The following is a 23,475-nucleotide window of genomic DNA, read 5'->3' as shown; positions in this document are numbered from 1 at the left end:
GATAAAATATCAACTCTAGTGATGAGACACTTGCTGTAATGACTTCCAACTCAGACGGGACTTAAATCCCACAACCACTGGCTTAGGAGAAAAGTGACTTATCCATTATGCCAGTGGTGCTTACTGATGTTCTTTTTTAAGACTGATAGGTTTTTAATAGTCAATTATTTATTTTAGATGAAAAAGTGAAGCTGTTTACTGTGTTCTTTGCATTACCAAGTCCAGCAAGAAATGTGCTGGTGCTATCCAGAGCTGTCAGTATGGATTATCATGCTATATTGCAGAAAATCAATTTGATGCAACTGCTTTACCAACAGTATTTTAATCTTTTCCATTGCTGTTTTGTTGGCTGACTTAAGGAATATATGCAGTGCATTTGAACCAAAGCAGATGTGTGCTGACAACTTAAATACAAACTTATGTTTGTGTTTTTTCTTTCTTTCTTTCATTCTTCTTTCTTAATTAAATATTAAGGTAGCAGATTATAATCAATGACTATTGACATAAGAAAAAGAAAAAAAACAGTAAGCAAAGTTGCTCCAGGTGAGGCTTGAACTCACAACCTCGGCATTGCTCAACAGATACTGTCTTATAAGTACCGCGCGCTGACCAATTGCGCCACTGGAGCACTTAGCAGCATCCGTTGGTTATGCTAGATGTGGACTTTATTCAATACAATCAGTACAGTCATAAGAATTGAAAAAGAAAATCATTTTTGGTGATGAATGATGAGCAACAAACGAACGTGCATGCCAGATGGCACTTGAATAAGCTGTCCATGGTGATAGAAAAGGTTTCAAAAAAACAACAACAATGATATCATAATAAATGTCATATTTTAGCTTCTGTGGTCATTTTTTACAAGCTAGACACTGCAAGACTATTTTACAGTTGAAGCAAGGATAAAATATCAACTCTAGTGATGAGACACTTGCTGTAATTACTTCCACCCCAGATGAGACTTGGACCCACAACCACTGGCTTAGGAGTACAGTGACTTATCCATTATGCCAGTGGTGCTTACTGATGTACTTATTTAAGACTGTTAGGTTTTTAATAGTCAATTATTTATTTTTGAGAAAAAGTGAAGCTGTTTACTATGTTCTTTGCATTACCAAGTCCAGCAAGAAATGTGCTGGTACTATCCAGAGCTGTCAGTATGGATTATAATGCTATATTGCAGAAAATCAATTTGATGCAACTGCTTTACCAACAGTATGTTAATGTTTTCCATTGATGTTTTGTTGGCTGACTGAAGGAAGATATGCAGTGCATTTGAACCAAAGCAGGTGTGTACTGACAACTGAAATACAAACTCATGTTTGTGTTTTTTCTTTCTTTCTTCCATCCTTTGTAATATCATATTAAATATTAAGGTAGCAGTTTATAATCAATGACTATTGACATAAGAAAAAGAAAAAAATAGTAAACAAAGCTACTTAAGGTGAGGCTTGAACTCACAACCTCGGTATTGCTCAACAGATACTGTCTTATTAGTACTGCGCACTGACCAATTGCGCCACTGGAGCACTTAGCAGCATCAGTTGGTTATGCTAGATGTGGATTTTATTCAATACAATCAGTACAGTCATAAGAATTGAAAAAGAAAATCATTTTTGGTGATGAATGATGATAAACAAATGAATGTGCATGCCAGATGGCACTTGAATAAGCTGTCCACATTGATAGAAAAGGTTTAAAAAAAAACAACAACAGTGTTATCATAATAAATGTCATTTTTTTGCTTCTGTGGTCATTTTTTGCAAGCTAAACACTGCAAGATTGTTGTACAGTTCAAGCAAGGATAAAATATCAACTCTACTGATGAGACACTTGCTGTAATGACTTCCAACTCAGACGGGACTTAAACCCACAACCACTGGCTTAGGAGAACAGTGCCTTATCCATTATGCCAGTGGTGCTTACTGATGTCCTTATTTAAGACTGATAGGTTTTTAATAGTCAATTATTTATTTTTGAAAAAAAGTGAAGCTGTTTAATGTGTTCTTTGCATTACCAAGTCCAGCAAGAAATGTGCTGGTACTATCCAGAGCTGTCAGTATGGATTATCATGCTATATTGCAGAAAATCAATTTGATGCAACTGCTTTACCAACAGTATGTTAATCTTTTCCATTGCTGTTTTGTTGGCTGACTGAAGGAAGATATGCAGTGCATTTGAACCAAAGCAGATGTGTGCTGACAACTTAAATGCACAATCATGTTTGTGTTTTTTCTTTCTTTTTTCCATCCTTTGTAATATCATATTAAATATTAAGGTAGCAGTTTATAATCAATGACAAATGACATAAGAAAAGGAAAAAAAACAGTATACAAAGCTGATCCAGGTGAGGCTTAAACTCACAACCTCGGTATTGCTCAACAGATACTGTTTTACAAGTACCGCGCGCTGACCGATTGCGCCGCTGGAACACTTAGCAGCATTAGTTGGTTATGCTAGATGTGGATTTTATTCAATACAATCAGTACAGTCATAAGAATTGAAAAGGAAAATCATTTTTGGTGATGAATGATGAGCAACAAACGAACGTGCATGCCAGATGGCACTTGAATAAGCTGTCCACGGTGATAGAAAAGGTTTTAAAAAAACAACAACAGTGTTATAATAAATGTCATATTTAGCTTCTGTGGTAATTTTTTGCAAGCTAAACACTGCAAGACTGTTGTACAGATGAAGCAAGGATAAAATATCAACTCTAGTGATGAGACACTTGCTGTAATGACTTCCAACTCAGACGGGACTTAAATCCCACAACCACTGGCTTAGGAGAACAGTGCCTTATCCATTATGCCAGTGGTGCTTACTGATCTCCTTATTTAAGACTGATAGGTTTTTAATAGTCAATTATTTATTTTTGAGAAAATGTGAAGCTGTTTACTGTGTTCTTTGCATTACCAAGTCCAGCAAGAAATGTGCTGGTACTATACAGAGCTGTCAGTATGGATTATCATGCTATACTGCAGAAAATCAATTTGATGCAACTGCTTTACCAACAGTATGTTATTCTTTTCCATTGCTGTTTTGTTGGCTGACTGAAGGAAGATATGCAGTGCATTTGAACCAAAGCAGATGTGTGCTGACAACTTAAATGCAGAATCATGTTTGTGTTTTTTCTTTCTTTCTTCCATCCTTTGTAATATCATATTAAATATTAAGGTAGCAGTTTATAATCAATGACTAATGACATAAGAAAAGGAAAAAAAACAGTATACAAAGCTGATCCAGGTGAGGCTTAAACTCACAACCTCGGTATTGCTCAACAGATACTGTTTTACAAGTACCGCGCGCTGACCGATTGCGCCGCTGGAACACTTAGCAGCATTAGTTGGTTATGCTAGATGTGGATTTTATTCAATACAATCAGTACAGTCATAAGAATTGAAAACGAAAACCATTTTTGGTGATGAATGATGAGCAACAAACGAACGTGCATGCCAGATGGCACTTGAATAAGCTGTCCACGGTGATAGAAAAGGTTTTAAAAAAACAACAACAGTGTTATCATAATAAATGTAATATTTTAGCTTCTGTGGTCATTTTTTACAAGCTAGACACTGCAAGACTGTTGTACAGTTGAAACAAGGATAAAATATCAACTCTAGTGATGAGACACTTGCTGTAATGACTTCCAACTCAGACGGGACTTAAATCCCACAACCACTGGCTTAGGAGAAAAGTGACTTATCCATTATGCCAGTGGTGCTTACTGATGTTCTTTTTTAAGACTGATAGGTTTTTAATAGTCAATTATTTATTTTAGATGAAAAAGTGAAGCTGTTTACTGTGTTCTTTGCATTACCAAGTCCAGCAAGAAATGTGCTGGTGCTATCCAGAGCTGTCAGTATGGATTATCATGCTATATTGCAGAAAATCAATTTGATGCAACTGCTTTACCAACAGTATTTTAATCTTTTCCATTGCTGTTTTGTTGGCTGACTTAAGGAATATATGCAGTGCATTTGAACCAAAGCAGATGTGTGCTGACAACTTAAATACAAACTTATGTTTGTGTTTTTTCTTTCTTTCTTTCATTCTTCTTTCTTAATTAAATATTAAGGTAGCAGATTATAATCAATGACTATTGACATAAGAAAAAGAAAAAAAACAGTAAGCAAAGTTGCTCCAGGTGAGGCTTGAACTCACAACCTCGGCATTGCTCAACAGATACTGTCTTATAAGTACCGCGCGCTGACCAATTGCGCCACTGGAGCACTTAGCAGCATCCGTTGGTTATGCTAGATGTGGACTTTATTCAATACAATCAGTACAGTCATAAGAATTGAAAAAGAAAATCATTTTTGGTGATGAATGATGAGCAACAAACGAACGTGCATGCCAGATGGCACTTGAATAAGCTGTCCATGGTGATAGAAAAGGTTTCAAAAAAACAACAACAATGATATCATAATAAATGTCATATTTTAGCTTCTGTGGTCATTTTTTACAAGCTAGACACTGCAAGACTATTTTACAGTTGAAGCAAGGATAAAATATCAACTCTAGTGATGAGACACTTGCTGTAATTACTTCCACCCCAGATGAGACTTGGACCCACAACCACTGGCTTAGGAGTACAGTGACTTATCCATTATGCCAGTGGTGCTTACTGATGTACTTATTTAAGACTGTTAGGTTTTTAATAGTCAATTATTTATTTTTGAGAAAAAGTGAAGCTGTTTACTATGTTCTTTGCATTACCAAGTCCAGCAAGAAATGTGCTGGTACTATCCAGAGCTGTCAGTATGGATTATAATGCTATATTGCAGAAAATCAATTTGATGCAACTGCTTTACCAACAGTATGTTAATGTTTTCCATTGATGTTTTGTTGGCTGACTGAAGGAAGATATGCAGTGCATTTGAACCAAAGCAGGTGTGTACTGACAACTGAAATACAAACTCATGTTTGTGTTTTTTCTTTCTTTCTTCCATCCTTTGTAATATCATATTAAATATTAAGGTAGCAGTTTATAATCAATGACTATTGACATAAGAAAAAGAAAAAAATAGTAAACAAAGCTACTTAAGGTGAGGCTTGAACTCACAACCTCGGTATTGCTCAACAGATACTGTCTTATTAGTACTGCGCACTGACCAATTGCGCCACTGGAGCACTTAGCAGCATCAGTTGGTTATGCTAGATGTGGATTTTATTCAATACAATCAGTACAGTCATAAGAATTGAAAAAGAAAATCATTTTTGGTGATGAATGATGATAAACAAATGAATGTGCATGCCAGATGGCACTTGAATAAGCTGTCCACATTGATAGAAAAGGTTTAAAAAAAAACAACAACAGTGTTATCATAATAAATGTCATTTTTTTGCTTCTGTGGTCATTTTTTGCAAGCTAAACACTGCAAGATTGTTGTACAGTTCAAGCAAGGATAAAATATCAACTCTACTGATGAGACACTTGCTGTAATGACTTCCAACTCAGACGGGACTTAAACCCACAACCACTGGCTTAGGAGAACAGTGCCTTATCCATTATGCCAGTGGTGCTTACTGATGTCCTTATTTAAGACTGATAGGTTTTTAATAGTCAATTATTTATTTTTGAAAAAAAGTGAAGCTGTTTAATGTGTTCTTTGCATTACCAAGTCCAGCAAGAAATGTGCTGGTACTATCCAGAGCTGTCAGTATGGATTATCATGCTATATTGCAGAAAATCAATTTGATGCAACTGCTTTACCAACAGTATGTTAATCTTTTCCATTGCTGTTTTGTTGGCTGACTGAAGGAAGATATGCAGTGCATTTGAACCAAAGCAGATGTGTGCTGACAACTTAAATGCACAATCATGTTTGTGTTTTTTCTTTCTTTTTTCCATCCTTTGTAATATCATATTAAATATTAAGGTAGCAGTTTATAATCAATGACAAATGACATAAGAAAAGGAAAAAAAACAGTATACAAAGCTGATCCAGGTGAGGCTTAAACTCACAACCTCGGTATTGCTCAACAGATACTGTTTTACAAGTACCGCGCGCTGACCGATTGCGCCGCTGGAACACTTAGCAGCATTAGTTGGTTATGCTAGATGTGGATTTTATTCAATACAATCAGTACAGTCATAAGAATTGAAAAGGAAAATCATTTTTGGTGATGAATGATGAGCAACAAACGAACGTGCATGCCAGATGGCACTTGAATAAGCTGTCCACGGTGATAGAAAAGGTTTTAAAAAAACAACAACAGTGTTATAATAAATGTCATATTTAGCTTCTGTGGTAATTTTTTGCAAGCTAAACACTGCAAGACTGTTGTACAGATGAAGCAAGGATAAAATATCAACTCTAGTGATGAGACACTTGCTGTAATGACTTCCAACTCAGACGGGACTTAAATCCCACAACCACTGGCTTAGGAGAACAGTGCCTTATCCATTATGCCAGTGGTGCTTACTGATCTCCTTATTTAAGACTGATAGGTTTTTAATAGTCAATTATTTATTTTTGAGAAAAAGTGAAGCTGTTTACTGTGTTCTTTGCATTACCAAGTCCAGCAAGAAATGTGCTGGTACTATACAGAGCTGTCAGTATGGATTATCATGCTATACTGCAGAAAATCAATTTGATGCAACTGCTTTACCAACAGTATGTTATTCTTTTCCATTGCTGTTTTGTTGGCTGACTGAAGGAAGATATGCAGTGCATTTGAACCAAAGCAGATGTGTGCTGACAACTTAAATGCAGAATCATGTTTGTGTTTTTTCTTTCTTTCTTCCATCCTTTGTAATATCATATTAAATATTAAGGTAGCAGTTTATAATCAATGACTATTGACATAAGAAAAAGAAAAAAACAGTAAACAAAGCTGCTCCAGGTGAGGCTTGAACTCACAACCTTGGCATTGCTCAACAGATAGTCTTATAAGTACCGTGCACTAACCGATTGCGCCACTGGAGCACTTAGCAGCATCAGTTGGTTATGCTAGATGTGGATTTTATTCAATACAATCAGTACAGTCATAAGAATTGAAAAAGAAAATAATTTTTGGTGATGAATGATGAGCAACAAATGAACGTGCATGCCAGATGGCACTTGAATAAGCTGTCCACGGTGATAGAAAAGGTTTAAAAAAAAACAACAACAATGTTATCAAAATAAATGTCATATTTTAGCTTCTGTGGTCATTTTTTGCAAGCTAAACACTGCAAGACTGTTGTACAGTTGAAGCAAGGATAAAATATCAACTCTAGTGATGAGACACTTGCTGTAATGACTTCCAACTCAGACGGGACTTAAATCCCACAACCACTGGCTTAGGAGAACAGTGCCTTATCCATTATGCCAGTGGTGCTTACTGATCTCCTTATTTAAGACTGATAGGTTTTTAATAGTCAATTATTTATTTTTGAGAAAATGTGAAGCTGTTTACTGTGTTCTTTGCATTACCAAGTCCAGCAAGAAATGTGCTGGTACTATACAGAGCTGTCAGTATGGATTATCATGCTATACTGCAGAAAATCAATTTGATGCAACTGCTTTACCAACAGTATGTTATTCTTTTCCATTGCTGTTTTGTTGGCTGACTGAAGGAAGATATGCAGTGCATTTGAACCAAAGCAGATGTGTGCTGACAACTTAAATGCAGAATCATGTTTGTGTTTTTTCTTTCTTTCTTCCATCCTTTGTAATATCATATTAAATATTAAGGTAGCAGTTTATAATCAATGACTAATGACATAAGAAAAGGAAAAAAAACAGTATACAAAGCTGATCCAGGTGAGGCTTAAACTCACAACCTCGGTATTGCTCAACAGATACTGTTTTACAAGTACCGCGCGCTGACCGATTGCGCCGCTGGAACACTTAGCAGCATTAGTTGGTTATGCTAGATGTGGATTTTATTCAATACAATCAGTACAGTCATAAGAATTGAAAACGAAAACCATTTTTGGTGATGAATGATGAGCAACAAACGAACGTGCATGCCAGATGGCACTTGAATAAGCTGTCCACGGTGATAGAAAAGGTTTTAAAAAAACAACAACAGTGTTATCATAATAAATGTAATATTTTAGCTTCTGTGGTCATTTTTTACAAGCTAGACACTGCAAGACTGTTGTACAGTTGAAACAAGGATAAAATATCAACTCTAGTGATGAGACACTTGCTGTAATGACTTCCAACTCAGACGGGACTTAAATCCCACAACCACTGGCTTAGGAGAAAAGTGACTTATCCATTTTGCCAGTGGTGCTTACTGATGTTCTTTTTTAAGACTGATAGGTTTTTAATAGTCAATTATTTATTTTAGATGAAAAAGTGAAGCTGTTTACTGTGTTCTTTGCATTACCAAGTCCAGCAAGAAATGTGCTGGTGCTATCCAGAGCTGTCAGTATGGATTATCATGCTATATTGCAGAAAATCAATTTGATGCAACTGCTTTACCAACAGTATTTTGATCTTTTCCATTGCTGTTTTGTTGGCTGACTTAAGGAATATATGCAGTGCATTTGAACCAAAGCAGATGTGTGCTGACAACTTAAATACAAACTTATGTTTGTGTTTTTTCTTTCTTTCTTTCATTCTTCTTTCTTAATTAAATATTAAGGTAGCAGATTATAATCAATGACTATTGACATAAGAAAAAGAAAAAAAACAGTAAGCAAAGTTGCTCCAGGTGAGGCTTGAACTCACAACCTCGGCATTGCTCAACAGATACTGTCTTATAAGTACCGCGCGCTGACCAATTGCGCCACTGGAGCACTTAGCAGCATCCGTTGGTTATGCTAGATGTGGACTTTATTCAATACAATCAGTACAGTCATAAGAATTGAAAAAGAAAATCATTTTTGGTGATGAATGATGAGCAACAAACGAACGTGCATGCCAGATGGCACTTGAATAAGCTGTCCATGGTGATAGAAAAGGTTTCAAAAAAACAACAACAATGATATCATAATAAATGTCATATTTTAGCTTCTGTGGTCATTTTTTACAAGCTAGACACTGCAAGACTATTTTACAGTTGAAGCAAGGATAAAATATCAACTCTAGTGATGAGACACTTGCTGTAATTACTTCCACCCCAGATGAGACTTGGACCCACAACCACTGGCTTAGGAGTACAGTGACTTATCCATTATGCCAGTGGTGCTTACTGATGTACTTATTTAAGACTGTTAGGTTTTTAATAGTCAATTATTTATTTTTGAGAAAAAGTGAAGCTGTTTACTATGTTCTTTGCATTACCAAGTCCAGCAAGAAATGTGCTGGTACTATCCAGAGCTGTCAGTATGGATTATAATGCTATATTGCAGAAAATCAATTTGATGCAACTGCTTTACCAACAGTATGTTAATGTTTTCCATTGATGTTTTGTTGGCTGACTGAAGGAAGATATGCAGTGCATTTGAACCAAAGCAGGTGTGTACTGACAACTGAAATACAAACTCATGTTTGTGTTTTTTCTTTCTTTCTTCCATCCTTTGTAATATCATATTAAATATTAAGGTAGCAGTTTATAATCAATGACTATTGACATAAGAAAAAGAAAAAAATAGTAAACAAAGCTTCTTAATGTGAGGCTTGAACTCACAACCTCGGTATTGCTCAACAGATACTGTCTTATTAGTACTGCGCACTGACCAATTGCGCCACTGGAGCACTTAGCAGCATCAGTTGGTTATGCTAGATGTGGATTTTATTCAATACAATCAGTACAGTCATAAGAATTGAAAAAGAAAATCATTTTTGGTGATGAATGATGATAAACAAATGAATGTGCATGCCAGATGGCACTTGAATAAGCTGTCCACATTGATAGAAAAGGTTTAAAAAAAACAACAACAGTGTTATCATAATAAATGTCATTTTTTGCTTCTGTGGTCATTTTTTGCAAGCTAAACACTGCAAGATTGTTGTACAGTTCAAGCAAGGATAAAATATCAACTCTACTGATGAGACACTTGCTGTAATGACTTCCAACTCAGACGGGACTTAAACCCACAACCACTGGCTTAGGAGAACAGTGCCTTATCCATTATGCCAGTGGTGCTTACTGATGTCCTTATTTAAGACTGATAGGTTTTTAATAGTCAATTATTTATTTTTGAAAAAAAGTGAAGCTGTTTAATGTGTTCTTTGCATTACCAAGTCCAGCAAGAAATGTGCTGGTACTATCCAGAGCTGTCAGTATGGATTATCATGCTATATTGCAGAAAATCAATTTGATGCAACTGCTTTACCAACAGTATGTTAATCTTTTCCATTGCTGTTTTGTTGGCTGACTGAAGGAAGATATGCAGTGCATTTGAACCAAAGCAGATGTGTGCTGACAACTTAAATGCACAATCATGTTTGTGTTTTTTCTTTCTTTTTTCCATCCTTTGTAATATCATATTAAATATTAAGGTAGCAGTTTATAATCAATGACAAATGACATAAGAAAAGGAAAAAAAACAGTATACAAAGCTGATCCAGGTGAGGCTTAAACTCACAACCTCGGTATTGCTCAACAGATACTGTTTTACAAGTACCGCGCGCTGACCGATTGCGCCGCTGGAGCACTTAGCAGCATCAGTTGGTTATGCTAGATGTGGATTTTATTCAATACAATCAGTACAGTCATAAGAATTGAAAAAGAAAATAATTTTTGGTGATGAATGATGAGCAACAAACGAACGTGCATGCCAGATGGCACTTGAATAAGCTGTCCACGGTGATAGAAAAGGTTTAAAAAAAACAACAACAATGTTATCATAATAAATGTCATATTTTAGCTTCTGTGGTCATTTTTTGCAAGCTAAACACTGCAAGACTGTTGTACAGTTGAAGCAAGGATAAAATATCAACTCTAGTGATGAGACACTTGCTGTAATGACTTCCAACTCAGATGGGACTTAAATCCCACAACCAATGGCTTAGGAGAACAGTGCCTTATCCATTATGCCACTGGTGCTTACTGATCTCCTTATTTAAGACTGATAGGTTTTTAATAGTCAATTATTTATTTTTGAGAAAAAGTGAAGCTGTTTACTGTGTTCTTTGCATTACCAAGTCCAGCAAGAAATGTGCTGGTACTATACAGAGCTGTCAGTATGGATTATCATGCTATATTGCAGAAAATCAATTTGATGCAACTGCTTTACCAACAGTATGTTAATCTTTTCCATTGCTGTTTTGTTGGCTGACTTAAGGAAGATATGCAGTGCATTTGAACCAAAGCAGTTGTGTGCTGACAACGTAAATACAAACTCATGTTCGTGTTTGTTTTTTCTTTCTTTCTTCCATCCTTTGTAATATCATATTAAATATTAAGGTAGCAGATTATAATCAATGACTATTGACATAAAAAAAGAAAAAAAAACAGTAAACAAAGCTGCTCCAGGTGAGGCTTGAACTCACAACCTCGGCATTGCTCAACAGAAACTGTCTTATAAGTACCGCGCGCTGACCAATTGCGCCACTGGAGCACTTAGCAACATCAGTTGGTTATGCTAGATGTGGACTTTATTCAATACAATCAGTACAGTCATAAGAATTGAAAAAGAAAATCATTTTTGGTGATGAATGATGAGCAACAAACGAACGTGCATGCCAGATGGCACTTGAATAAGCTGTCCATGGTGATAGAAAAGGTTTCAAAAAAACAACAACAATGATATCATAATAAATGTCATATTTTAGCTTCTGTGGTCATTTTTTACAAGCTAGACACTGCAAAACTATTTTACAGTTGAAGCAAGGATAAAATATCAACTCTAGTGATGAGACACTTGCTGTAATTACTTCCACCCCAGATGAGACTTGGACCCACAACCACTGGCTTAGGAGTACAGTGACTTATCCATTATGCCAGTGGTGCTTACTGATGTACTTATTTAAGACTGTTAGGTTTTTAATAGTCAATTATTTATTTTTGAGAAAAAGTGAAGCTGTTTACTATGTTCTTTGCATTACCAAGTCCAGCAAGAAATGTGCTGGTACTATCCAGAGCTGTCAGTATGGATTATAATGCTATATTGCAGAAAATCAATTTGATGCAACTGCTTTACCAACAGTATGTTAATGTTTTCCATTGATGTTTTGTTGGCTGACTGAAGGAAGATATGCAGTGCATTTGAACCAAAGCAGGTGTGTACTGACAACTGAAATACAAACTCATGTTTGTGTTTTTTCTTTCTTTCTTCCATCCTTTGTAATATCATATTAAATATTAAGGTAGCAGTTTATAATCAATGACTATTGACATAAGAAAAAGAAAAAAACAGTAAACAAAGCTTCTTAAGGTGAGGCTTGAACTCACAACCTCGATATTGCTCAACAGATACTGTCTTATTAGTACTGCGCACTGACCAATTGCGCCACTGGAGTACTTAGCAGCATCAGTTGGTTATGCTAGATGTGGATTTTATTCAATACAATCAGTACAGTCATAAGAATTGAAAAAGAAAATCATTTTTGGTGATGAATGATGATAAACAAATGAATGTGCATGCCAGATGGCACTTGAATAAGCTGTCCACATTGATAGAAAAGGTTTAAAAAAAACAACAACAGTGTTATCATAATAAATGTCATTTTTTGCTTCTGTGGTCATTTTTTGCAAGCTAAACACTGCAAGATTGTTGTACAGTTCAAGCAAGGATAAAATATCAACTCTACTGATGAGACACTTGCTGTAATGACTTCCAACTCAGACGGGACTTAAACCCACAACCACTGGCTTAGGAGAACAGTGCCTTATCCATTATGCCAGTGGTGCTTACTGATGTCCTTATTTAAGACTGATAGGTTTTTAATAGTCAATTATTTATTTTTGAAAAAAAGTGAAGCTGTTTAATGTGTTCTTTGCATTACCAAGTCCAGCAAGAAATGTGCTGGTACTATCCAGAGCTGTCAGTATGGATTATCATGCTATATTGCAGAAAATCAATTTGATGCAACTGCTTTACCAACAGTATGTTAATCTTTTCCATTGCTGTTTTGTTGGCTGACTGAAGGAAGATATGCAGTGCATTTGAACCAAAGCAGATGTGTGCTGACAACTTAAATGCACAATCATGTTTGTGTTTTTTCTTTCTTTTTTCCATCCTTTGTAATATCATATTAAATATTAAGGTAGCAGTTTATAATCAATGACAAATGACATAAGAAAAGGAAAAAAAACAGTATACAAAGCTGATCCAGGTGAGGCTTAAACTCACAACCTCGGTATTGCTCAACAGATACTGTTTTACAAGTACCGCGCGCTGACCGATTGCGCCGCTGGAGCACTTAGCAGCATCAGTTGGTTATGCTAGATGTGGATTTTATTCAATACAATCAGTACAGTCATAAGAATTGAAAAAGAAAATAATTTTTGGTGATGAATGATGAGCAACAAACGAACGTGCATGCCAGATGGCACTTGAATAAGCTGTCCACGGTGATAGAAAAGGTTTAAAAAAAACAACAACAATGTTATCATAATAAATGTCATATTTTAGCTTCTGTGGTCATTTTTTGCAAGCTAAACACTGCAAGACTGTTGTACAGTTGAAGCAAGGATAAAATATCAACTCTAGTGATGAGACACTTGCTGTAATGACTTCCAACTCAGATGGGACTTAAATCCCACAACCAATGGCTTAGGAGAACAGTGCCTTATCCATTATGCCACTGGTGCTTACTGATCTCCTTATTTAAGACTGATAGGTTTTTAATAGTCAATTATTTATTTTTGAGAAAAAGTGAAGCTGTTTACTGTGTTCTTTGCATTACCAAGTCCAGCAAGAAATGTGCTGGTACTATACAGAGCTGTCAGTATGGATTATCATGCTATATTGCAGAAAATCAATTTGATGCAACTGCTTTACCAACAGTATGTTAATCTTTTCCATTGCTGTTTTGTTGGCTGACTGAAGGAAGATATGCAGTGCATTTGAACCAAAGCAGATGTGTGCTGACAACTTAAATGCAGAATCATGTTTGTGTTTTTTCTTTCTTTCTTCCATCCTTTGTAATATCATATTAAATATTAAGGTAGCAGTTTATAATCAATGACTATTGACATAAGAAAAAGAAAAAAACAGTAAACAAAGCTGCTCCAGGTGAGGCTTGAACTCACAACCTTGGCATTGCTCAACAGATAGTCTTATAAGTACCGCGCACTGACCGATTGCGCCGCTGGAGCACTTAGCAGCATCAGTTGGTTATGCTAGATGTGGATTTTATTCAATACAATCAGTACAGTCATAAGAATTGAAAAAGAAAATAATTTTTGGTGATGAATGATGAGCAACAAACGAACGTGCATGCCAGATGGCACTTGAATAAGCTGTCCACGGTGATAGAAAAGGTTTAAAAAAAACAACAACAATGTTATCATAATAAATGTCATATTTTAGCTTCTGTGGTCATTTTTTGCAAGCTAAACACTGCAAGACTGTTGTACAGTTGAAGCAAGGATAAAATATCAACTCTAGTGATGAGACACTTGCTGTAATGACTTCCAACTCAGATGGGACTTAAATCCCACAACCAATGGCTTAGGAGAACAGTGCCTTATCCATTATGCCACTGGTGCTTACTGATCTCCTTATTTAAGACTGATAGGTTTTTAATAGTCAATTATTTATTTTTGAGAAAAAGTGAAGCTGTTTACTGTGTTCTTTGCATTACCAAGTCCAGCAAGAAATGTGCTGGTACTATACAGAGCTGTCAGTATGGATTATCATGCTATATTGCAGAAAATCAATTTGATGCAACTGCTTTACCAACAGTATGTTAATCTTTTCCATTGCTGTTTTGTTGGCTGACTTAAGGAAGATATGCAGTGCATTTGAACCAAAGCAGTTGTGTGCTGACAACGTAAATACAAACTCATGTTCGTGTTTGTTTTTTCTTTCTTTCTTCCATCCTTTGTAATATCATATTAAATATTAAGGTAGCAGTTTAGAATCAATGACTATTGACATAAGAAAAAGAAAAAAAAACAGTAAACAAAGCTGCTCCAGGTGAGGCTTGAACTCACAACCTCAGCATTGCTCAACAGATACTGTCTTATAAGTACCGCGCGCTGACCAATTGCGCCACTGGAGCACTTAGCAGCATTAGTTGGTTATGCTAGATGTGGATTTTATTCAATACAATCAGTACAGTCATAAGAATTGAAAAAGAAAATCATTTTTGGTGATGAATGATGAGCAACAAACGAACGTGCATGCCAGATGGCACTTAAATAAGCTGTCCACGGTGATAGAAAAGGTTTAAAAAAAAACAACAACATTGATATCATAATAAATGTCATAGTTTAGCTTCTGTGGTAATTTTTTACAAACTGTACACTGCAAGACTGTTTTACAGTTGAAGCAAGGATAAAATATCAACTATACTGATGAGACACTTGCTGTAATGACTTCCACCAAGATGGGACTTGGACCCACAACCACTGGCTTAGGAGGACAGTGACTTATCCATTATGTCAGTGGTGCTTACTGATGTTCTTATTTAAGACTGTTAGGTTTTTAATAGTCAATTATTTATTTTTGAGAAAAAGTGAAGCTGTTTACTGTGTTCTTTGCATTACCAAGTCCAGCAAGAAATGTGCTGGTACTATCCAGAGCTGTCAGTATGGATTATCATGCTATATTGCAGAAAATCAATTTGATGTAACTGCTTTACCAACAGTATGTTAATCTTTTCCATTGCTGTTTTGTTGGCTGACTGAAGGAAGATATGCAGTGCATTTGAACCAAAGCAGATGTGTGCTGACAACTTAAATGCACAATAATGTTTGTGTTTTTTCTTTCATTCTTCCATCCTTTGTAATATCATATTAAATATTAAGGTAGCAGTTTATAATCAATGACTATTGACATAAGAAAAAGAAAAAAATAGTAAACAAAGCTGCTCCAGGTGAGGCTTGAACTCACAACCTTGGCATTGCTCAACAGATACTGTCTTATAAGTACTGCGCACTGACCAATTGCGCCACTGGAGCACTTAGCAGCATCAGTTGGTTATGCTAGATGTGGATTTTATTCATTACAAACAGTACAGTCATAAGAATTGAAAAAGAAAATCATTTTTGGTGATGAATGATGATAAACAAATGAATGTGCATGCCAGATGGCACTTGAATAAGCTGTCCACGGTGATAGAAAAGGTTTTAAAAAAAACAACAACAATGATATCATAATAAATGTTATATTTTAGCTTCTGTTGTCATTTTTTACAAGCTAGACACTGCAAGACTGTTTTACAGTTGAAACAAGGATAAAATATCAACTCTAGTGATGAGACACTTGCTGTAATGACTTCCAACTCAGACGGGACTTAAATCCCACAACCACTGGCTTAGGAGAACAGTGACTTATCCATTATGCCAGCGGTGCTTACTGATGTTCCTTTTTAAGACTGATAGGTTTTTAATAGTCAATTATTTATTTTAGATGAAAAAGTGAAGCTGTTTACTGTGTTCTTTGCATTACCAAGTCCAGCAAGAAATGTGCTGGTGCTATCCAGAGCTGTCAGTATGGATTATCATGCTATATTGCAGAAAATCAATTTGATGCAACTGCTTTACCAACAGTATTTTAATCTTTTCCATTGCTGTTTTGTTGGCTGACTTAAGGAATATATGCAGTGCATTTGAACCAAAGCAGATGTGTGCTGACAACTTAAATACAAACTCATGTTTGTGTTTTTTCTTTCTTTCTTTCATTCTTCTTTCTTAATTAAATATTAAGGTAGCAGATTATAATCAATGACTATTGACATAAGATAAAGAAAAAAAACAGTAAGCAAAGTTGCTCCAGGTGAGGCTTGAACTCACAACCTCGGCATTGCTCAACAGAAACTGTCTTATAAGTACCGCGCGCTGACCAATTGCGCCACTGGAGCACTTAGCAACATCAGTTGGTTATGCTAGATGTGGACTTTATTCAATACAATCAGTACAGTCATAAGAATTGAAAAAGAAAATCATTTTTGGTGATGAATGATGAGCAACAAACGAACGTGCATGCCAGATGGCACTTGAATAAGCTGTCCATGGTGATAGAAAAGGTTTCAAAAAAACAACAACAATGATATCATAATAAATGTCATATTTTAGCTTCTGTGGTCATTTTTTACAAGCTAGACACTGCAAAACTATTTTACAGTTGAAGCAAGGATAAAATATCAACTCTAGTGATGAGACACTTGCTGTAATTACTTCCACCCCAGATGAGACTTGGACCCACAACCACTGGCTTAGGAGTACAGTGACTTATCCATTATGCCAGTGGTGCTTACTGATGTACTTATTTAAGACTGTTAGGTTTTTAATAGTCAATTATTTATTTTTGAGAAAAAGTGAAGCTGTTTACTATGTTCTTTGCATTACCAAGTCCAGCAAGAAATGTGCTGGTACTATCCAGAGCTGTCAGTATGGATTATAATGCTATATTGCAGAAAATCAATTTGATGCAACTGCTTTACCAACAGTATGTTAATGTTTTCCATTGATGTTTTGTTGGCTGACTGAAGGAAGATATGCAGTGCATTTGAACCAAAGCAGGTGTGTACTGACAACTGAAATACAAACTCATGTTTGTGTTTTTTCTTTCTTTCTTCCATCCTTTGTAATATCATATTAAATATTAAGGTAGCAGTTTATAATCAATGACTATTGACATAAGAAAAAGAAAAAAACAGTAAACAAAGCTTCTTAAGGTGAGGCTTGAACTCACAACCTCGATATTGCTCAACAGATACTGTCTTATTAGTACTGCGCACTGACCAATTGCGCCACTGGAGTACTTAGCAGCATCAGTTGGTTATGCTAGATGTGGATTTTATTCAATACAATCAGTACAGTCATAAGAATTGAAAAAGAAAATCATTTTTGGTGATGAATGATGATAAACAAATGAATGTGCATGCCAGATGGCACTTGAATAAGCTGTCCACATTGATAGAAAAGGTTTAAAAAAAACAACAACAGTGTTATCATAATAAATGTCATTTTTTGCTTCTGTGGTCATTTTTTGCAAGCTAAACACTGCAAGATTGTTGTACAGTTCAAGCAAGGATAAAATATCAACTCTACTGATGAGACACTTGCTGTAATGACTTCCAACTCAGACGGGACTTAAACCCACAACCACTGGCTTAGGAGAACAGTGCCTTATCCATTATGCCAGTGGTGCTTACTGATGTCCTTATTTAAGACTGATAGGTTTTTAATAGTCAATTATTTATTTTTGAAAAAAAGTGAAGCTGTTTAATGTGTTCTTTGCATTACCAAGTCCAGCAAGAAATGTGCTGGTACTATCCAGAGCTGTCAGTATGGATTATCATGCTATATTGCAGAAAATCAATTTGATGCAACTGCTTTACCAACAGTATGTTAATCTTTTCCATTGCTGTTTTGTTGGCTGACTGAAGGAAGATATGCAGTGCATTTGAACCAAAGCAGATGTGTGCTGACAACTTAAATGCACAATCATGTTTGTGTTTTTTCTTTCTTTTTTCCATCCTTTGTAATATCATATTAAATATTAAGGTAGCAGTTTATAATCAATGACAAATGACATAAGAAAAGGAAAAAAAACAGTATACAAAGCTGATCCAGGTGAGGCTTAAACTCACAACCTCGGTATTGCTCAACAGATACTGTTTTACAAGTACCGCGCGCTGACCGATTGCGCCGCTGGAACACTTAGCAGCATTAGTTGGTTATGCTAGATGTGGATTTTATTCAATACAATCAGTACAGTCATAAGAATTGAAAAGGAAAATCATTTTTGGTGATGAATGATGAGCAACAAACGAACGTGCATGCCAGATGGCACTTGAATAAGCTGTCCACGGTGATAGAAAAGGTTTTAAAAAAACAACAACAGTGTTATCATAATAAATGTCATATTTAGCTTCTGTGGTCATTTTTTGCAAGCTAAACACTGCAAGACTGTTGTACAGATGAAGCAAGGATAAAATATCAACTCTAGTGATGAGACACTTGCTGTAATGACTTCCAACTCAGACGGGACTTAAATCCCACAACCACTGGCTTAGGAGAACAGTGCCTTATCCATTATGCCAGTGGTGCTTACTGATCTCCTTATTTAAGACTGATAGGTTTTTAATAGTCAATTATTTATTTTTGAGAAAAAGTGAAGCTGTTTACTGTGTTCTTTGCATTACCAAGTCCAGCAAGAAATGTGCTGGTACTATACAGAGCTGTCAGTATGGATTATCATGCTATACTGCAGAAAATCAATTTGATGCAACTGCTTTACCAACAGTATGTTATTCTTTTCCATTGCTGTTTTGTTGGCTGACTGAAGGAAGATATGCAGTGCATTTGAACCAAAGCAGATGTGTGCTGACAACTTAAATGCAGAATCATGTTTGTGTTTTTTCTTTCTTTCTTCCATCCTTTGTAATATCATATTAAATATTAAGGTAGCAGTTTATAATCAATGACTATTGACATAAGAAAAAGAAAAAAACAGTAAACAAAGCTGCTCCAGGTGAGGCTTGAACTCACAACCTTGGCATTGCTCAACAGATAGTCTTATAAGTACCGCGCACTGACCGATTGCGCCGCTGGAGCACTTAGCAGCATCAGTTGGTTATGCTAGATGTGGATTTTATTCAATACAATCAGTACAGTCATAAGAATTGAAAAAGAAAATAATTTTTGGTGATGAATGATGAGCAACAAACGAACGTGCATGCCAGATGGCACTTGAATAAGCTGTCCACGGTGATAGAAAAGGTTTAAAAAAAACAACAACAATGTTATCATAATAAATGTCATATTTTAGCTTCTGTGGTCATTTTTTGCAAGCTAAACACTGCAAGACTGTTGTACAGTTGAAGCAAGGATAAAATATCAACTCTAGTGATGAGACACTTGCTGTAATGACTTCCAACTCAGATGGGACTTAAATCCCACAACCAATGGCTTAGGAGAACAGTGCCTTATCCATTATGCCACTGGTGCTTACTGATCTCCTTATTTAAGACTGATAGGTTTTTAATAGTCAATTATTTATTTTTGATAAAAAGTGAAGCTGTTTACTGTGTTCTTTGCATTACCAAGTCCAGCAAGAAATGTGCTGGTACTATACAGAGCTGTCAGTATGGATTATCATGCTATATTGCAGAAAATCAATTTGATGCAACTGCTTTACCAACAGTATGTTAATCTTTTCCATTGCTGTTTTGTTGGCTGACTTAAGGAAGATATGCAGTGCATTTGGACCAAAGCAGATGTGTGCTGACAACGTAAATACAAACTCATGTTCGTGTTTTTTCTTTCTTTCTTCCATCCTTTGTAATATCATATTAAATATTAAGGTAGCAGATTATAATCAATGACTATTGACATAAAAAAAGAAAAAAAAACAGTAAACAAAGCTGCTCTAGGTGAGGCTTGAACTCACAACCTCAGCATTGCTCAACAGATACTGTCTTATAAGTACCGCGCGCTGACCAATTGCACCACTGGAGCACTTAGCAGCATTAGTTGGTTATGCTAGATGTGGATTTTATTCAATACAATCAGTACAGTCATAAGAATTGAAAAAGAAAATCATTTTTGGTGATGAATGATGAGCAACAAACGAACGTGCATGCCAGATGGCACTTGAATAAGCTGTCCACGGTGATAGAAAAGGTTTAAAAAAAAACAACAACATTGATATCATAATAAATGTCATAGTTTAGCTTCTGTGGTAATGTTTTACAAACTGTACACTGCAAGACTGTTTTACAGTTGAAGCAAGGATAAAATATCAACTATACTGATGAGACACTTGCTGTAATGACTTCCACCAAGATGGGACTTGGACCCACAACCACTGGCTTAGGAGGACAGTGACTTATCCATTATGTCAGTGGTGCTTACTGATGTTCTTATTTAAGACTGTTAGGTTTTTAATAGTCAATTATTTATTTTTGAGAAAAAATGAAGCTGTTTACTGTGTTCTTTGCATTACCAAGTCCAGCAAGAAATGTGCTGGTACTATCCAGAGCTGTCAGTATGGATTATCATGCTATATTGCAGAAAATCAATTTGATGTAACTGCTTTACCAACAGTATGTTAATCTTTTCCATTGCTGTTTTGTTGGCTGACTGAAGGAAGATATGCAGTGCATTTGAACCAAAGCAGATGTGTGCTGACAACTTAAATGCACAATAATGTTTGTGTTTTTTCTTTCATTCTTCCATCCTTTGTAATATCATATTAAATATTAAGGTAGCAGTTTATAATCAATGACTATTGACATAAGAAAAAGAAAAAAATAGTAAACAAAGCTGCTTCAGGTGAGGCTTGAACTCACAACCTTGGCATTGCTCAACAGATACTGTCTTATAAGTACTGCGCACTGACCAATTGCGCCACTGGAGCACTTAGCAGCATCAGTTGGTTATGCTAGATGTGGATTTTATTCATTACAATCAGTACAGTCATAAGAATTGAAAAAGAAAATAATTTTTGGTGATGAATGATGATAAACAAATGAATGTGCATGCCAGATGGCACTTGAATAAGCTGTCCACGGTGATAGAAAAGGTTTTAAAAAAAACAACAACAATGATATCATAATAAATGTTATATTTTAGCTTCTGTTGTCATTTTTTACAAGCTAGACACTGCAAGACTGTTTTACAGTTGAAACAAGGATAAAATATCAACTCTAGTGATGAGACACTTGCTGTAATGACTTCCAACTCAGACGGGACTTAAATCCCACAACCACTGGCTTAGGAGAACAGTGACTTATCCATTATGCCAGCGGTGCTTACTGATGTTCCTTTTTAAGACTGATAGGTTTTTAATAGTCAATTATTTATTTTAGATGAAAAAGTGAAGCTGTTTACTGTGTTCTTTGCATTACCAAGTCCAGCAAGAAATGTGCTGGTGCTATCCAGAGCTGTCAGTATGGATTATCATGCTATATTGCAGAAAATCAATTTGATGCAACTGCTTTACCAACAGTATTTTAATCTTTTCCATTGCTGTTTTGTTGGCTGACTTAAGGAATATATGCAGTGCATTTGAACCAAAGCAGATGTGTGCTGACAACTTAAATACAAACTCATGTTTGTGTTTTTTCTTTCTTTCTTTCATTCTTCTTTCTTAATTAAATATTAAGGTCGCAGATTATAATCAATGACTATTGACATAAGATAAAGAAAAAAAACAGTAAGCAAAGCTGCTCCAGGTGAGGCTTGAACTCACAACCTCGGCATTGCTCAACAGAAACTGTCTTATAAGTACCGCGCGCTGACCAATTGCGCCACTGGAGCACTTAGCAGCATCAGTTGGTTATGCTAGATGTGGACTTTATTCAATACAATCAGTACAGTCATAAGAATTGAAAAAGAAAATCATTTTTGGTGATGAATGATGAGCAACAAACGAACGTGCATGCCAGATGGCACTTGAATAAGCTGTCCATGGTGATAGAAAAGGTTTCAAAAAAACAACAACAATGATATCATAATAAATGTCATATTTTAGCTTCTGTGGTCATTTTTTACAAGCTAGACACTGCAAGACTATTTTACAGTTGAAGCAAGGATAAAATATCAACTCTAGTGATGAGACACTTGCTGTAATTACTTCCACCCCAGATGAGACTTGGACCCACAACCACTGGCTTAGGAGTACAGTGACTTATCCATTATGCCAGTGGTGCTTACTGATGTACTTATTTAAGACTGTTAGGTTTTTAATAGTCAATTATTTATTTTTGAGAAAAAGTGAAGCTGTTTACTGTGTTCTTTGCTTTACCAAGTCCAGCAAGAAATGTGCTGGTACTATCCAGAGCTGTCAGTATGGATTATAATGCTATATTGCAGAAAATCAATTTGATGCAACTGCTTTACCAACAGTATGTTAATGTTTTCCATTGATGTTTTGTTGGCTGACTGAAGGAAGATATGCAGTGCATTTGAACCAAAGCAGGTGTGTACTGACAACTGAAATACAAACTCATGTTTGTGTTTTTTCTTTCTTTCTTCCATCCTTTGTAATATCATATTAAATATTAAGGTAGCAGTTTATAATCAATGACTATTGACATAAGAAAAAGAAAAAAATAGTAAACAAAGCTTCTCAAGGTGAGGCTTGAACTCACAACCTCGGTATTGCTCAACAGATACTGTCTTATTAGTACTGCGCACTGACCAATTGCACCACTGGAGCACTTAGCAGCATCAGTTGGTTATGCTAGATGTGGATTTTATTCAATACAATAAGTACAGTCATAAGAATTGAAAAAGAAAATCATTTTTGGTGATGAATGATGATAAAAAATGAATGTGCATGCCAGATGGCACTTGAATAAGCTGTCCACGTTGATAGAAAAGGTTTAAAAAAAACAACAACAGTGTTATCATAATAAATGTCATTTTTTGCTTCTGTGGTCATTTTTTGCAAGCTAAACACTGCAAGATTGTTGTACAGTTCAAGCAAGGATAAAATATCAACTCTACTGATGAGACACTTGCTGT

At 35.7% G+C, this 23,475-nt stretch overlaps 7 non-coding genes across 7 annotated transcripts; all 7 read right to left on the bottom strand.

Moving 5' to 3' along the window:
- Nucleotides 1–535: 535 nt before the first annotated feature.
- TRNAI-UAU (transfer RNA isoleucine (anticodon UAU)) lies at nt 536–628 on the bottom strand. Its single transcript is given in 2 exon segments — nt 536–571; nt 591–628. It is a non-coding gene; the product is annotated as a tRNA-Ile (tRNA).
- A 3,511-nt stretch (nt 629–4,139) lies between these two features.
- Nucleotides 4,140–4,232, bottom strand: TRNAI-UAU (transfer RNA isoleucine (anticodon UAU)). The gene is given in 2 exon segments: nt 4,140–4,175; nt 4,195–4,232. It is a non-coding gene; the product is annotated as a tRNA-Ile (tRNA).
- Nucleotides 4,233–8,644: 4,412 nt separating this feature from the next.
- TRNAI-UAU (transfer RNA isoleucine (anticodon UAU)) lies at nt 8,645–8,737 on the bottom strand. The gene is given in 2 exon segments: nt 8,645–8,680; nt 8,700–8,737. It is a non-coding gene; the product is annotated as a tRNA-Ile (tRNA).
- A 2,616-nt stretch (nt 8,738–11,353) lies between these two features.
- Nucleotides 11,354–11,446, bottom strand: TRNAI-UAU (transfer RNA isoleucine (anticodon UAU)). Its single transcript is given in 2 exon segments — nt 11,354–11,389; nt 11,409–11,446. It is a non-coding gene; the product is annotated as a tRNA-Ile (tRNA).
- A 3,517-nt stretch (nt 11,447–14,963) lies between these two features.
- TRNAI-UAU (transfer RNA isoleucine (anticodon UAU)) lies at nt 14,964–15,056 on the bottom strand. The gene is given in 2 exon segments: nt 14,964–14,999; nt 15,019–15,056. It is a non-coding gene; the product is annotated as a tRNA-Ile (tRNA).
- Nucleotides 15,057–16,766: 1,710 nt separating this feature from the next.
- On the bottom strand, nt 16,767–16,859 carry TRNAI-UAU (transfer RNA isoleucine (anticodon UAU)). Its single transcript is given in 2 exon segments — nt 16,767–16,802; nt 16,822–16,859. It is a non-coding gene; the product is annotated as a tRNA-Ile (tRNA).
- Nucleotides 16,860–22,173: 5,314 nt separating this feature from the next.
- Nucleotides 22,174–22,266, bottom strand: TRNAI-UAU (transfer RNA isoleucine (anticodon UAU)). The gene is given in 2 exon segments: nt 22,174–22,209; nt 22,229–22,266. It is a non-coding gene; the product is annotated as a tRNA-Ile (tRNA).
- Nucleotides 22,267–23,475: the final 1,209 nt, after the last annotated feature.

The sequence above is a fragment of the Pseudophryne corroboree genome, chromosome 11, assembly GCF_028390025.1.
Source record: "Pseudophryne corroboree isolate aPseCor3 chromosome 11, aPseCor3.hap2, whole genome shotgun sequence".
NCBI lineage: Eukaryota > Metazoa > Chordata > Amphibia > Anura > Myobatrachidae > Pseudophryne > Pseudophryne corroboree.
This window is presented reverse-complemented; position numbering and strand designations above follow the sequence as displayed.